Source organism: Hemitrygon akajei, chromosome 8 (assembly GCF_048418815.1).
Source record: "Hemitrygon akajei chromosome 8, sHemAka1.3, whole genome shotgun sequence".
Lineage (NCBI taxonomy): Eukaryota > Metazoa > Chordata > Chondrichthyes > Myliobatiformes > Dasyatidae > Hemitrygon > Hemitrygon akajei.
The window spans coordinates 71,301,176-71,316,474 of record NC_133131.1 but is presented as its reverse complement, the minus strand read 5'-3'; the positions used below and the strand labels follow the sequence as shown (position 1 = coordinate 71,316,474).

The 15,299-nt window shown below is 44.2% G+C and overlaps 1 protein-coding gene across 4 annotated transcripts in view; it reads right to left on the bottom strand.

The window, feature by feature from the left end:
• Positions 1 to 15,299, bottom strand: part of LOC140731971 (serine/threonine-protein kinase 38) — a 106,060-nt gene that overhangs the window by 60,278 nt on the left and 30,483 nt on the right. The window lies entirely within an intron of this gene.

The following is a 15,299-nucleotide window of genomic DNA, read 5'->3' as shown; positions in this document are numbered from 1 at the left end:
CTTCCATGGTCTTGTCTTTGATTGCATTGCGTCTTTGTGTGCTTTTGCACAAAATCCTGTTTATGCAGTATTTCCACCCACCCCCAACTCTATGAGATGTGGTATGTCACCAAAGACTCTAGCAGGTTTCTCCAAAGGAGGGCATGCATCGCCATCGGTATCAAGGCTCCAATGCAGAGATTATCACTCGACAGCTTGGGTGACACTGATATCTTTTTATAAACCTACCAAGAGTTATTACCCCTCAACCACCAGGTTCTTGAACTAGAGGGGATAACTTCACTCGCCTCTTCACTGAGCTGTTCCTACAGCCTATGGACTTATCTTGAAGAATTCCATCTCGCTTTCTCGATATGTATTTCTTATTTATTTACTATAATTTCTTCCTTTCTGCATTTGCAGAGTTTGTTTTCTCCCCACACTGGTTGTACACCCAGCTAGAGCAGTCTCATTGATTCTATTATGATTACTGGATTTATTAAGTGGCTAGCTCGGCAGTGAAGGAGATATGGGTATCGATTGCATCGATACGAATCCCGTTCTTCAAGCAGGAGGACACCTTGTGTTCTGGAAAGAAAAGACACCTCCTGAAAGTAGATGAGGCAGAGATGGAGGAACCAATAAAAGGGTTCATAACGGGATTCATATCGATGCGGTCATCACCCCTATCCCGCAAGAAAATTAATGTCAGGGTTGTTAAAGGTGACATATATGTACTTTGAAATTATTTCTTTTATATCTTCTCTTCCTTTTTGTATTTACATAGTTTGTATTTTTTTGCATATTGGTTGTTTGTCCGTTCTGCTGGGTGCGGTCTTTCATTGATTCTATTGTGCTCTCTCTGAATGCCTGCAAGAAAATGAAGCTCAGGGTAGTATATGGAGAATATATGTACTTTGGTAATAAATTTATTTTGAACTTTGATTCTCAAAGCTGTCTTGCCTACACCTCTTCCCATCCTGTCACATGCTATTCCCTTTTACCAGTTCTTCCATCTCTGACTCATCTACTTTTAGGAGGTGTCTTTCCTTTCCAGAACACAAGGTATCCTCCCGCTTGAAGAACGGGATTCATATCAATGCAATCATTACCCGCATCTCCTTCACTGCCTGGGCATCCACTCTCAACCAATCTTACCTCTCGTCTTCACGGCCACCCCATAAGCCTCTGCATCTAGCACATGATCCTCTCCAACCATCTTCTATAGGTTCCTACCACTAAACACACCTTTCTCTTGCCCTTCCCAGTCTCCGTTCTCCACAAGGATCACTCTCTCTCTGACTCCATTCTGAGCTTGTCCCTCCCCACTAATCCCTTGCCTGGTACCCCTCCCCTTCCTATTCTGGCTTCTGCTTCCTTCCTTTCCAGTCCTGATGAAGAGTCTCAGCCTGAAACGGCGACTGTTTATTCCTTTCTGTAGATGTTGCCTGACCTGCTGAGTTCCTCTAGAATTTTGAGTGCACTTCTCTGGATTTCCAGCATCTGCAGGATCTTGTGTTTAAAAATCTACCCCATCACATGAAAGATTGGGGAACCCAAGGGAACAATTGCAAACACTCTGAGCTCCGGTCACACAAAACTGCTGGGAACTTGGAGCAAGGTGACATGCCAAGTTGCAAGGAGCACGTTGCCAGCCAATAGTTCCCTTCCAAGCCACTGACAAAAGGCAAATACCTGGTGGTTGATAGCTCACTCTCAGTACATTATACATGCAACCTGCCCATCAGATTTTTGGCAATGCTGGGGGAACTCAGGAAATCATGCAGCATCTACAGAGGGGAATAAACAATTTACATTTTAGATCAAGGCCCTTCATCGGGGATGATGAAGGGTCTAGGTCCCAAACTGATTATTTATTCCCCTCTATAGGTGCTACCTGACCTGAGATACTCCAGTGTTCTGTGTGTTACTCCAGATTTCCAGCATCCCCCATTTACGACAGGAGAAAGAATTCAGGCTCCCTCCCTGCATTTCTTCACAGCTCCAAAAGGAACATGGGGGAGTACAACTCGGATTTTAAAAGAAAAAGGAATCAAGAAAACAAAATGAAGATATTGGAAATCTGAAACAAAAACAACACAAGGCCACACTCACGTTGGAGGAGTCCGTCTGCCAGAAAAAGCACTTCCCATTCCTATTCTGAAACATTTCTCCATGGCCTCCTCCACTATCACAATGGCTTCACACCCCCATCTCCCCTTCCCTCTCTCACTATGTCTCCTTATCTACCCATTGCCTCCCTCCAGTGCTCCTCCCCCTTTTCTTTCTTCCATGGCCTTCTGTCCTCTCCTATCAGACTCTCCCCTCTCCAGCCCTGTATCTCTCTCACCAATCAACTTCCCAACTCTTTACTTCACCCTCCCAGTTTCACCTATCACCTTGTGTTTCTCCCTCCCCTCCCACCACCTTCTAACTCTGACTCATCTCTTTTTTTCCAGTCCTGCCGAAGGGTCTCGGCCTGAAACGTCGACTGTACTCTTTTCCATAGATACTGCCTGGCCTGCTGAGCTCCTCCAGCATTGCTGGAAACCTCAGCAAGTCAGACAGCATCTGCGGAAAGGTAAACATTTCATCAGAATGAGTCGCTAACCTAAAACATTGCCGGCTTCAGACTCCACAGCTGCTGCCCGACTCGCAGCTTCTGTTTTTGTTCATGATTTTAAAACTTCCCCCAAGCAGTTCCTCCAACAGATTGGGAAGAAACTAGAAGCTCAAACTTCGCTGATGATACCATCAGACATTGTAGTGTTACCTTCCGGGTCAAATAACTGGAATAAATAACTTCAATGAGACAAATGTAGACTAAACGTCCAGTGAAATGTGTTGCTTGTGTTGGGATGTGCTAAGGGCAGCCCACAAGTGTTACTATACTCCAGTGCAAACACAGCATGCCCACAGCTTACTAACTCTAACCCGTATGCCTCTAATAGGAGGAGAAACCCCACATGGTCAAGGGAAGAACGTACCCCTTGACTGCACAGAAGTAGAATGCAGAGCTGGAATAACCTCCAGTATATCACAGTAGATCCCCAAGGGAGGTCCACTACACCAGTCTGCGTACTTAAACAGTTTTCAAAACTTTACTGAAGTCACCTGTCAAGCACAGACAACACAATGAAGATCCTGAGAATACAAAGGGCCTCTCACAACTCAGATCAAGAGGTTCACTAAAATTAAGCAGGTATTCATGAGTGAGTTACAAATAGACAACTCAGACTGATTTTTAGGGCCTAAACCACATCCCCAGGGCAACACCACAGACGACAGGTTGCTGCAGCTACTGTGCTATACAAAATGCACACCAGCCACAGCCCTGCAGACCTTCGCGCCATGCTGCCTTCATCTTATGGGAGACGGCGCACCACACGATCAAGTTTATCTGTGTCTGCTCATGCTGTTTCTATTTCTATGCCTGATGCGAGAACCCACACACTGGATAGAAGCTTCCTTCACTGTGCTATCAGAATTTGGAACAGCCTTCCAGATGCTGTGGTTGGAAACATCTGCGACAATGGGGTCCAAGCCTTCAAGAGTCGAGTGCACAAACACCTATCATCTCTGGGAGGGAAGTCACATGCTTCTTCATAAACTATCATGAAGGGGACCAGGATGGCAATGCTTGGTTGTTGGCAGGTAGGGTTAATACCTGACTTTCAAGAGCACTTGTGAGTTATGTTCCGGCTGGACTTAGTCCTTAAACTGCTGGAGAACAGTGCGGAAAGATCAGGTGCTGTTTTCTCCCGGTGGGGATTTGTTTTTAGTTCCAAGTACTCCTGTCACGTTTTGTCACCCCGTAACCTTATCCTTCAATCTCTCTGATTATGGAAGACAGCAGGTGTATAAAAGTCTCTCTCCAGCAGACTTCATCATGATCATCATGACAACAGTATTTCTATTTTTTAATGTTTCTTAATTGTACATATGATTTTTTTGTGTTCTATTGCTGAGCAGCAGTGAACCATCTGATTGGCCTATCAGAGTTCTCTCTGGGAACTAGTTGACTTGATCAGCATTTCTGATCTGGTTATTGTTCACAATTGCACTTAATAAAAAAAATTATCATCCAAATACATGTATGTCACCATATTCTATACTGACATTTATTTTCTTGTGGGCCTTCACAGTTAATACAAGAAATAATAGAATCAATGAAAAACTACACACGAGCAAAGATGGACCATGAACATGCCAAAGGCAAACTGTGCAATTACAAAAAAAGCACATAACAAATAGCAGCAATCATATTAAACTAGGGAGAGACGTACTGTAGTTTACTCCTGCAGAATGAGCCCTGTTCCTGTGACCTCAAATCCAAACAACACAACAGGTCACAAAGATTTGTTCCCACCGCCCCTTCCCACTTGCCAGTGTCAAAACACTGGCCCAGCCAAACTGAAGCTTCAGCTCTAACAACATTCACAGTCAAATAAACACTGATCTATTCATAAACAAGAGAAAATCTGCAGCTGCTGGAAATCCAAGCAACACACACAGAATGCTGGAGGAACTCAGCAGGTCAGGCAGCATCTATGAAAAAAGTACAGTTGACGTTTCAGGCCTGCCGAAGGGCTTTGGCCTGAAACATCGACTGTACTCGGTTCCGTGGACGCTGTCTGGCTTGCTGAGTTCCTCCAGCATTTTGCGTGTGTTGCACTGATCTATTCATCACCGTCATACTTGTAAAATACTTGGAGAAACCTGCTCAGGGTCCCATAAAGCCACATGATTCCAAACTGGAATGTGAAGCCTGTGAATCCCAAAACAAAACTGGAAGCAATTGTCAGGATAAGGATTTCACAGGTTGAAAATGAAGAGAGAATTCTTGCTGCAGGCTTATATCCACTAAAATATTAAGACTTTTTATCAATTACCTCTCCTGCAATTAGACTCTACTTTGTGTCATGCCAGTCCTTAGAAAGTTGCATGATGTTTGCAGGGTTCAGTGTGTAAACTTCCTCCGGCCAGCCTTTGGTCCTGCTGTGGCAGGCAGCCAGATGGAAGTTCTGCATTCAGTGGCTCAACTGTTGGCACCCTCAACGTGTGCTCAGTTTCCCAACCATCAGCAGCTGAGACGTACACTCCGCGGCCTGACCATGGGCACCCTCGACATGCGCTCAGTGAACCGACTGTGGGGACCCTTGACGTGTGCTCAGTAACCCGACTGTGGAGACCCTCGATGTACACTCTGTGACCCAACCGTGGGCACCCTCGACGTGTGCTCAGTAACCCGACTGTGGGGACCCTTGACGTGTGGTCGGTTTCCCAACCATCAACATCTGAGATGTACACTCCGCAGCCCGACCGTGGGCGCCCTCGATGTGCGCTCAGTAACCCAACTGTGGGGACCCTCGACGTGCGCTCTGCGGCCCAACCGTGGGCACCCTCGATGTGCGCTCAGTAACCCAACTGTGGGGACCCTCGACGTGCGCTCTGCGGCCCAACCGTGGGCACCCTCGATGTGCGCTCAGTAACCCAACTGTGGGCACCCTCGATGTGCGCTCAGTAACCCAACTGTGGGGACCCTCGACATGCGCTCAGTAACCCAATTGTGGGGACCCTCGACGTGCGCTCGGTTTCCCAACCATCAACATCTGAGACGTACACTGTGGTCACTTGATTAGATACAGAAGATACCTGATAAAGAGGCTACTGTGTGTAAAAGCAAGAATATCCCCTAACAAATATTTTACGACGAAAGAAAGACATCGCAGAAAACCCAATATCACTTCCGGCTTTGATCAACAAATAACACTTCTGACAACACAATAATATTGAATAGGTTAGCAATCTACATTGCAGAAATCCATAGAGTAGTACGAATTCACGTGAGCATAGAATGGTCCTAACACAGCCAAATTAATTAACTATTCCAAATGACATGCTGTATTATATGAGGCCAATCCTGTGCCCAATATCTGCAGAGCAAAACCTTCTCCCCTGTCCACTTTGGATCTCAGTCTAGATGTCCCTCAAACTAAGAAGTTATTTCCGAATATTGCCAACAATTTCAATTTTCCTTTATCACAATTACCTCCTCAGAATTGTACTCCTTGGGATATCCATTACTTCTTCTACACCTTCTGATTCCTTCATTCCACGCTTAATGCCCACACCTTCCAAAGCCTCACACCCACGTTCAACAACTCCATCCTTTAAAATCTCTCAGTTGTTTTATTTCATCACCTTGACAGAGTCTTCATTATCTGCCCTCCTTTTGAATTAATGCAGACCATGACCCTTCATCAGGACTGGAAAGGAAGGAGCATGAAGCCAAAATAAGGTGGTGGTGGGGGTGGGGGAGTACAAGCTGCCAGATGATAGGTGAGACCAGGTAAAGGGGAAGCTAACTGGGTGGGGGAAGGGGAGATGGTGAGAAACTCAGAGGTAATAGGTGGAAAAGATAAAGAGCTGAAGAAGAAAATGATCTGATAGGTGAGGAGAGTGGACCAATGGAGAAAGGGAAAGAGGAACGGCAACAGGGAGAGGCGATGGGCAAGTGAGGAAAAGAGAAGGAGGTAAGAGGGGAGCCAGAATGGGGTATTGAAAAGACCGAAGGGGGATGTGGATGTTTGAGGACACCCAGACAGAATATGAGGTGTGGCACCTCCAACGTGAGAGTGGGGCCATTGTGGCAATAGAAGAGTCCAACCTGTTATAATAGGAATGGCAAGTTGAATCGAAATTGGTGGCCACCGGGAAATCCCACCTTTTGTGAATTAAATTGAATTGACTTTATTACACAGCCTTCATATAAAAATCTTTACATTACATCTGTCTAAATGTGCAATTTATAGTGATTTATTATAAATAGTATTTACAACAGGATACTCAATATAACAGAAATACAGTTATATCAGCATGAATTAATCAGTCTGATGGCCTGGTGGAAGAAGCTGTCCTGGAGCCTGCTGGTCCTGGCTTTTATGCTGAGGTACCATTTCCCAGATGGTAGCAGCTGGAACAGTTTGTGGTTGGGGTGACTCAGGTCCCCAATGATCCTTCCGGCTCTTTTTATGCACCTGTCTTTGTAAAAGTCCTGAATAGTGGGAAGTTCACATCTACAGATGTACTGGGCTGTCTGCACCACTCTCTGCAGAGTCCTGCGATAGGGGGAAGTACAGTTTCCACGTAGATGCAGATGGAGCATAGGTGCTCAGCAAATTGTTGAGTGCTTCATAAGGCCTTTTGGGAGGGGGAAGAGATTTAAAAGGATGCTGCTTGGATTAAAGGGCATGTAATATAACAAGAGATTGGGCAAACCTGAGTTGCTTTCTCTGCAGCGGCAGAGGCCGGGGGGAGATCTGATGGTGATTTATAAGATTATGGGAGTCATAGATAGAGTAGAGAGAGAGTACAGTTTTCCATGGTTGAAATACCAGAGGGCATGCATTTAAGGTGAGAGGAGTAATTTCAAATGGAGATGTGAGAGGCATGTTTTTTTAAAAAAACACAGAGGGCTGGGTAGCTGAAATGCACTGCCTGGATTATTGGTAGAGGCAGATATTCGAGACGTTTAAGAGACGTTTAGATAGGCACAGGAATGTGAGGGAAATGGAAGGATATGGACGTTGTGTAGGCAGAAGGGATTAGTTTAGTTGGCCATTTGATTACTAATTTAACTGGTTCAGCACAACATTGTGGGCCAAAGGGCCTGTTGCTGTGTTGTACTGTTCTATGTTCTGTATGTTCCACTTTCTGGAAAAGGTATTCTCCAACATTACACTCTTAACCAAAGCCAAAAGATCAGCTGGTTCATTAGCATGACTTGTGGTAGCATGTTATAACTGTTGTACAAATCTCCTCTGAAACTACTTTCAGGTGCTACTCAAATGCAAGTTCATTTCCTAAACGTTACAAAACAGGATGTTACTAAAATGTGACAGTTAGGAGAACTGCAAATTGAGATTACAACAGCCCACAAGCTATTTGAACAAACAGCCACAGTTTGGAGAAGTACTTCGTGCCTGTTGCAATAGATAACACACACTTGCTAAACTTAGTTTCCTGCATAGTTTTATAATGACATCTGAACAAAAGGCAGGCTTCACAGGAGAGGAATTCTGCAGCAGCACTCTCCACCTCTGGGACCTAGTCACACTGGAGCACCTCTCATCTGCTGTGAGATCAGCTCATCATGCCATATAAACATACTTAGTGGCCACTTCATTAGGTACACCTATACACCTGCTCATTAATGCAAATATCTAATCAGCCAATCACGTGGCAGCAACTCAATACGCAAAAGCATGCAGACATGGTCAAGAGCTTCAGCTGCTGTTCAGACCAAACATCAGAAAGGGGGAAGAAATGTGATCTAAGTGACTGACCATGTAATGATTAAGTGTCAGACAGAAGGGTGGTTTGAGTATCTCAGAAAATGATGATCTCCTAGGATTTTCACATACAACAGTCTCCCAGGCAGAATCTGCAGCTTTCACCAAAATTAGTGTCAGACAGACATTTAAATTTCCAACCCACAAGGGAGAAATAGTGAGATGGAGAGGGAGAAGGAATGTTCTGGCTGCCATTGACATTGGAGATAAAACACTCAAAATGCTGGAGAAACACAACAGTCAGGCAGCATTTTGTGTGTTTTATCTCCAATGTCAATGTGTTCCTTCATCTGCAGAGTCTCTTGTGTTTGTGGTTGACAAGACGTTTTTCACTCTTACCTTGAGAGGTAAAACTGCTCCAACAATGCTGAATCCAATGCCCAACCATTACTGCAGCCATCTTACTCACACTTGCATGGTCCACCATGGCATTTTTCATTCCGAAAGCACATTCCACAACGTTGTGCTCTATCACTTGCACAAATCAGTACAGCTTTAGCCTTGCAGGGGTCCATGATAGTATTGAAAGAGTAGGGAAAGGTTTTTTTTAGATGAGATCACAGACACAGTATCCCAGAACACACAACGGATCACACTCACAACAAAGGCCTTACAACAAGTGTAGGAAAGCGGGACTCCTGTGGAGTTAGGAGGACCAAGTTTCCTGACCAGCTGCATCACCATCTGGTATGGGAAATGCAAGGCATCTGACTGCAAGACCCTGCAGCTGATTGTGAGGACTACTGAGAGAACTGCCAGGTTCCCTTCCTCACCCCCATCCAGGACGGGACATTTACCAGAGACACTGCCCTCAGCATTGTCAAAGAGCCATCCCGTCCCATCTACCTCAAAATCACTCTGACCTCCTACTATCGAGCAGAAGAAGAACAAGGACTGTCAGGCTGGGTAACAGCTTCTTCCCCCAGGCTGTGAGACCTCTGAACACCCCAATACCGCCCAGTAGACAATATTTAGGACAGCACCAGTAACAATAATACTGTTGTCTGTTTAACTATATGTCGTATATGCACTTTATGTCAACTTGTACATCACCAGAATGCATTTTTCTGTTAATATTATGTTACTATTTCATGCGCTGCATGTGATACTTCTGTACCTTAATTGTTTCATTTAGCTGTATACATTTGAATGACAATAAACTTGATCTTAAAGTCTTTGCGAAATGGAAAATTTAGTAAATTGAACAGAAAGGACAAGATGATAATGAATTGCAGTAACAATGATCAAAGTAAGTATTATAGGAGAGGAGATACTATATCATCCCTTTCTCCCAGGGTCCACGATCCTCTCCTATAAAATTCCTTCTTCCTCAGCCCTTTATTTCTTCCACCTATCACCTTCTAGCTTCTTACTTCACCACTCCCCCTTGCCTGGTCTCACCTATCACCTGCCAGATTATACTTCCTTCCTCTCCCACCCCCCCCCCCCCCACCTTCTTATTCTGGCTTCTTCCCCCTTCCTCTCCAGTCCTGATAAAAGGTCTCAGTCTGAAACATCGACTGTTTATTCCCCTCCACAGATGCTGCCTGACCTGCTGAGCTCCTCCAGCATTTTGTGTGTGTTGCTTCGCAAATTCTATTGGGATTCTTTGTTTTGTGGCTGCCTGCAAGAAGATGAATCTCAAGTTTGTATATAGTATACATATTTTGATAATTAAACTACTTTGAACTTTATAAAAAGGCAAAAGGTCAAAGGAAGTAAAAAGAAAAGTAAACGTTTAAATTCAGAGATCCAGTGCAGAATTGACCCTTCTGACACAAACAGCCGCATCTCCTGGCAGCCCACATTTAACAATAGCCTACCTATTTATCATAGGACCATTTACAATGAACAATAAAACCTACTAACCGCTATGTGGGAGAAAACCGGAGCACCCGGAGCAAACCCACAAGGACTCTTCATCTCATATTCATTGCATATTTCTTTACTATTATTTCTTTATTATTGTATTTGCATTTTGTTGTCTTTTGCACACCGGTTGGACACCCAGTTGGTGTGGTCTTTCATTGATTCTATCATAGATTTTTGGAGTATGCCCACAAGAAAATGAATCTCGAGGTTGAACATGATGACATAGAACAGAGAAATCTACAGCACGTTACAGGCCCTTTGGCCCACAATGTTGTGCTGACCATGTAACCTACTCTAGAAACTGCCGAGAATTACCCTACCGCGTAGCCCTCTATTTTTCTAAGCTTCATGTACCTATCTAAGAGTCTCTCAATAGGCCCTAGTGTATCCACCTCCACCAATGCATTCCACACACCCACTCTGTGTGGAAAAACCTAACCCTCTGTACCTACTTCTAAGCACCTTAAAACTATGCCCCCTCATGTTAACCATTTCAGCTCTGGGAAAAAGCTTCAGAGCTAGCCACACAATCAATGCTTCTCATCATCTTAAACACCTTTATCACATCACCTCTCATCCTCAGTCACTCCAAAGAGAAAAGGCCAAGTTCACTCAACCTATTTCCGTAAGGCATGCTCTCAAATCCAGGCAACACCTTGTAAATCTCCTCTGCACTCTTTCTATACTATCCATATCCTTCCTGTAGTGAGGAGACCAGAACTGAACACAGTACTCCAAGTGGGATCTAACTAAGGTCTTATAAGGCTGTAACAGTACCTCATGGCTCTTGAACTCAATCACAAGGTTGATGAATACCAACACACCATACTCCTTCTTAAGAACACTGTCAACCCGCGCAGCAGCTTTGAGTGTCCTATGGACATGGATACCAAGATCTCTCCGATCCTCCACACTGCCAAAAGTCTTACCATTAATACTATATTCTGTCTTCAAATTCAACCTCCCAAAATGAACCACTTCACACTTATCTGAGTTGAACTCCTTTTGCCACTTCTCAGCCCAGTTCAATGTAGCGCCGTAACCTCTGACACCCCTCCAAACTATCCACAACACCCCCAATTATTGTGTCATCAGTAAACTTACTAACCCACTCTTCTTTACTTCTTCATCCAGGTCATTTATAAAAATCACAAAGAGGAGGGGTCCTGCAGAACATATGAACTTTGATAATAAATTTACTCTGAACATGGTCAGGGGGAGAATGTACAAACTCATTACAGGCAGTAATGGAATTGATCTTTGAACTCCAACACCTGAGCTGCAAGTGTCGTGCTAACCGCTACACTACTGTGGCACCCTGTGGTCAAGTAGGGCTTTTGTGGTAGATGAAAGGTTTAGTCTGAATTCCAGAAGCACGTGGAACATAGTAGATAGCACAAAACAGAGGAAAAAGGTATGATCTACTAGCCATTATAAAGATGCTTGGTTGCAAGATGATCTAAACCGTAAACTGAATATTCAGAGTAACATGCATAAAATGCTGGAGAAACTCAGCAGGTCAGGCAGCGTCTGGAAACCCAGAGCAACACACACAAAATGCTGGAGGAACTCGGCAGGTCAGCTGATATTTCATTCAGGAGAGGCAGGACAGATAAAGAGGCAAACTAGCTCTGAAAATAAATATAAAGACAGTAGCAAGAAACATTTATTGCTCAGAAAGTGTGGGGGAGAGAAGAATTAAGGAAGAACTACAGTAATCAATAAATCAAATTGGTGAACATTGAACTCACATTTCCTAAACCTGTCCTCAACCATTTCCTTGAACAATATATGCTCAGTGGCCACTTTATTTTGTACAAGAGGTACCTAATAAAACAAGCACTGAGCGTTTTTCTATATGTTTGCGGTCTTTTGCTGCCACAGCCCATCCACTTCAACATTCAATATGTTGTGCATTCAGTGATGCTTTTCTGCACATCACTGTTATAACACATAGCCCCTGCATCTCCTCCATTTCCTGGACATCTGCACTCACCCCATCTTCCCACTGCCTTAGCAGGGATAGTGTCTCTTGCCTTATTTACCACCTCCCAGCCTTCACATTCAACACACAATTCCCCACAACTTCTGCTACCAAACGGATCTTTACCTCACCCCACTCTTCTGCAAGGATCACTCCATCCATGATTCACTTGTCCATTCATCCCTCCTCAGTAAAATCCTTCCCAGCACGTACCCCTACAACCAACCAAAATGCTACACTTGCCCATTCACTACCTCCCTCACCTCCATTCAGGGCCCCAAACAGTCCTTTCCAGGTGAGGCAGCACTTCACCTGCGAATCTTTTGGGGTCATCTATTGTATTTGAAGCTCCAATGTGGCCACCTCTACTTTGGTGAGACCTGATGCAAATTGGGAGACCGCTTTGTTGAGCACCCAGTTCCATCCGGCAAAAGCGGAATTTCCCTATGGCCAACCATTTTAATTCCTCTCTCCATTCCTATTCCCACATATCAGTCCATGGGCTCCTCTTTTGCCAAGGTTACCCTTAGGGAAGAGCAGAAACACCTCATATTCCATCTGGGTGGCCTTCACCTTGATGGCATGAACATCGATTTCCCCTTGCAGTAAAAAAAATAAATAAAAATTCCCCTCCCCTTCCCTCTTCTTCTATTCACCACTCTGGCCTCTTACCTTTTACTCTTCATCTGCCTATCATCTCCCATTGGTGCCCCTACTTCTTCCCTTTTTCCATGCGCCACTCTCCTATCAGATTCCTTCATCTTCAGCCCTTTACCTTTTCCCACCCACCTGGCTGCACCAAACATCTTCTAGCTAGTCCTTTTTCCCTCCACCCACTTTTTATTCTGGCATCATCCCGCTTCTTTTCCAGCCCTGAGGAAGGGTCCTGGCTCAAAACATTGACTGTTTATTTATTTCCATAGATGCTGCCTGACCTGCTGAGTTCTTCCAAGATTTTGTGTGTACTGCTTTCAGTTTCTGACATCTTTTGTGTAAATGAGCTGCTATCACCTTCCTTGTCAGCTTGAACCAGTCTGGCCATTCTCCTCTGGCCTCTCTTATTGACACGGGGTTTTTGCCCACAGAACTATCACTCACTGGATGTTTATTTTTGTTTTTTGCACTGTTCTCTGTAAACTCTAGGGATTGTTGTGTGTGAAAACCCCAAGAAGACAACAGTTTCTGAGATACTCAAATCACCCCAGCTGGTACCAACAATCATTCCATGGTCAAAAATCACTTGGATCATATTTCTTCTCCATTCTGATGTTTGGTCTGAACAACAACTGAATCTCCTAACCTTGTCTGCATGCTTTTATGCCTTGAGTTACTGCCTCATGATTGGCTGATTAGTATTAATGTACAGGTGTACCTAAAGTGGATATTGAGTCATGCATGTTTGTTCCTGTTGGCATTGGAACTAATTTCCATTCCTTCCGCTTCTTGTGTTGTTGTTTCTTCTCAATCTGAGGTGCTTTTGGTGCTATTTACTACAATAGTCTGGAGGTATAATTACCATAATTAGTGATTTTTCTGTCCTTTCTGACTCACAGACAGAATGTGCTTATGGTCATTTGTTTAAAAGAAACTGAACACATTTACTACGCAGCTTAGACCCAGCAGCTTTGTTTGTCATGTGTACACAGAAACATACAACAAAACGCGTTGTTTGCATCCAATCAGTGAGGATTGGTCTGGACAGCTCGCAGGTGTCACCACGCTTCCGTCCCACAACTCACTCATCCTGACTGGTACAACTCCGAAATGTGGGAGGAAACCTACGTGCTCACAGCAAGAACATACAAACTCATTACAAACAGCAGCAAGGACTGAACCCAGATCTCACAACTGGCACTGCAATAGCTTTATGCAAACTGCTCTACTGCTCCAAAACAAACACACAATTACCATCTCTGCATTAAAAACAAGTTAGTAAGTTGTGGCAAACTAATTTACTGCATTCAGTTCATGGTGCAAAACATTTGGTAACATTTACTTGGTTGCACAACTTCAGCCTTAGAAGATAAAAGCAATGTTATTACAACCCTTCCAAATTGGTTGAACCAGTTTTTCCAAAACTGCCATGCTCTACAGGAAAGCTCGCCCACGCCTCCACTTTCTGAGGAGGCTGAAGAGAGCTGGACTTTGCACGTCCATACTCACGTCATTCTACAAATACAGAGTAGCGAGCATCCTAACAAACTGTGTCACTGCACGGTATGGAAGCTGCACTGAGGCGGACAGGAAGCTCTACAACGGACAGTCGAAGCTGCCCAATGCATCACTGGCACCAGCCTACCCACCATCAAGGACTTTATGCAGAAAGGTGCCAGAAAAGGGCCAGTAACATTGTGAAGGATCCCACCCACCCTGCTCATGGACTGTAGCTCTTCCCATCAGGCAAGAGGCTACACAGCATCCACACCAGGACCACCAGACTCAAAAACAATTACCTTCCCCAAGCAGTAAGAATGAATAATACCTAACTCCACCCCTCCACACCTCTAACCATCACTACTTCTCATTTCCTGTCAGAGTACAGACAATTCTCTGCCTAGCATCACTTTACCGACATACAATCTATGTATAGAAGCTACCTTTAGGTATTTCTATTTATTATGTTTTTTATGCCACATTGGATCCGGAGTAACAATTATTTCATCCTCCTTTTACTTGTGTGCAGGAAACGATTTAAACAATCTTCAAACTAAAAACCATGCAGTTGAAAGCTACTTGATTTAGTGCTGTCTCAGGTGCAGGGTACGAACCTAAGTTGTTGCCGATAAATGATCAACGTTTCTATGCTCCCAACCACATCCCCACCGCTTCAAACATGTTGCATTATACAATTTACTGCTTTCTATCTCTTCCCTATCAAAAGCTGCATTCTGATTAAGTATTAACAGCCAGATCTAACCCCTATCTCCCCCTAAATCCACCCCACATATGGTCAGAATTTGTAAATACAAAATGTGTATCTTCAGGCTCCTGTACCTCATCCCTGATGGTAGCTATGAAAAATGGTGATGGGGGTCCTTAATAATAATGCCACCATTTTGAGGCATCCTCTTATGAAGATGAGAGTACACAGTTTAAATGGGTCGGCATGG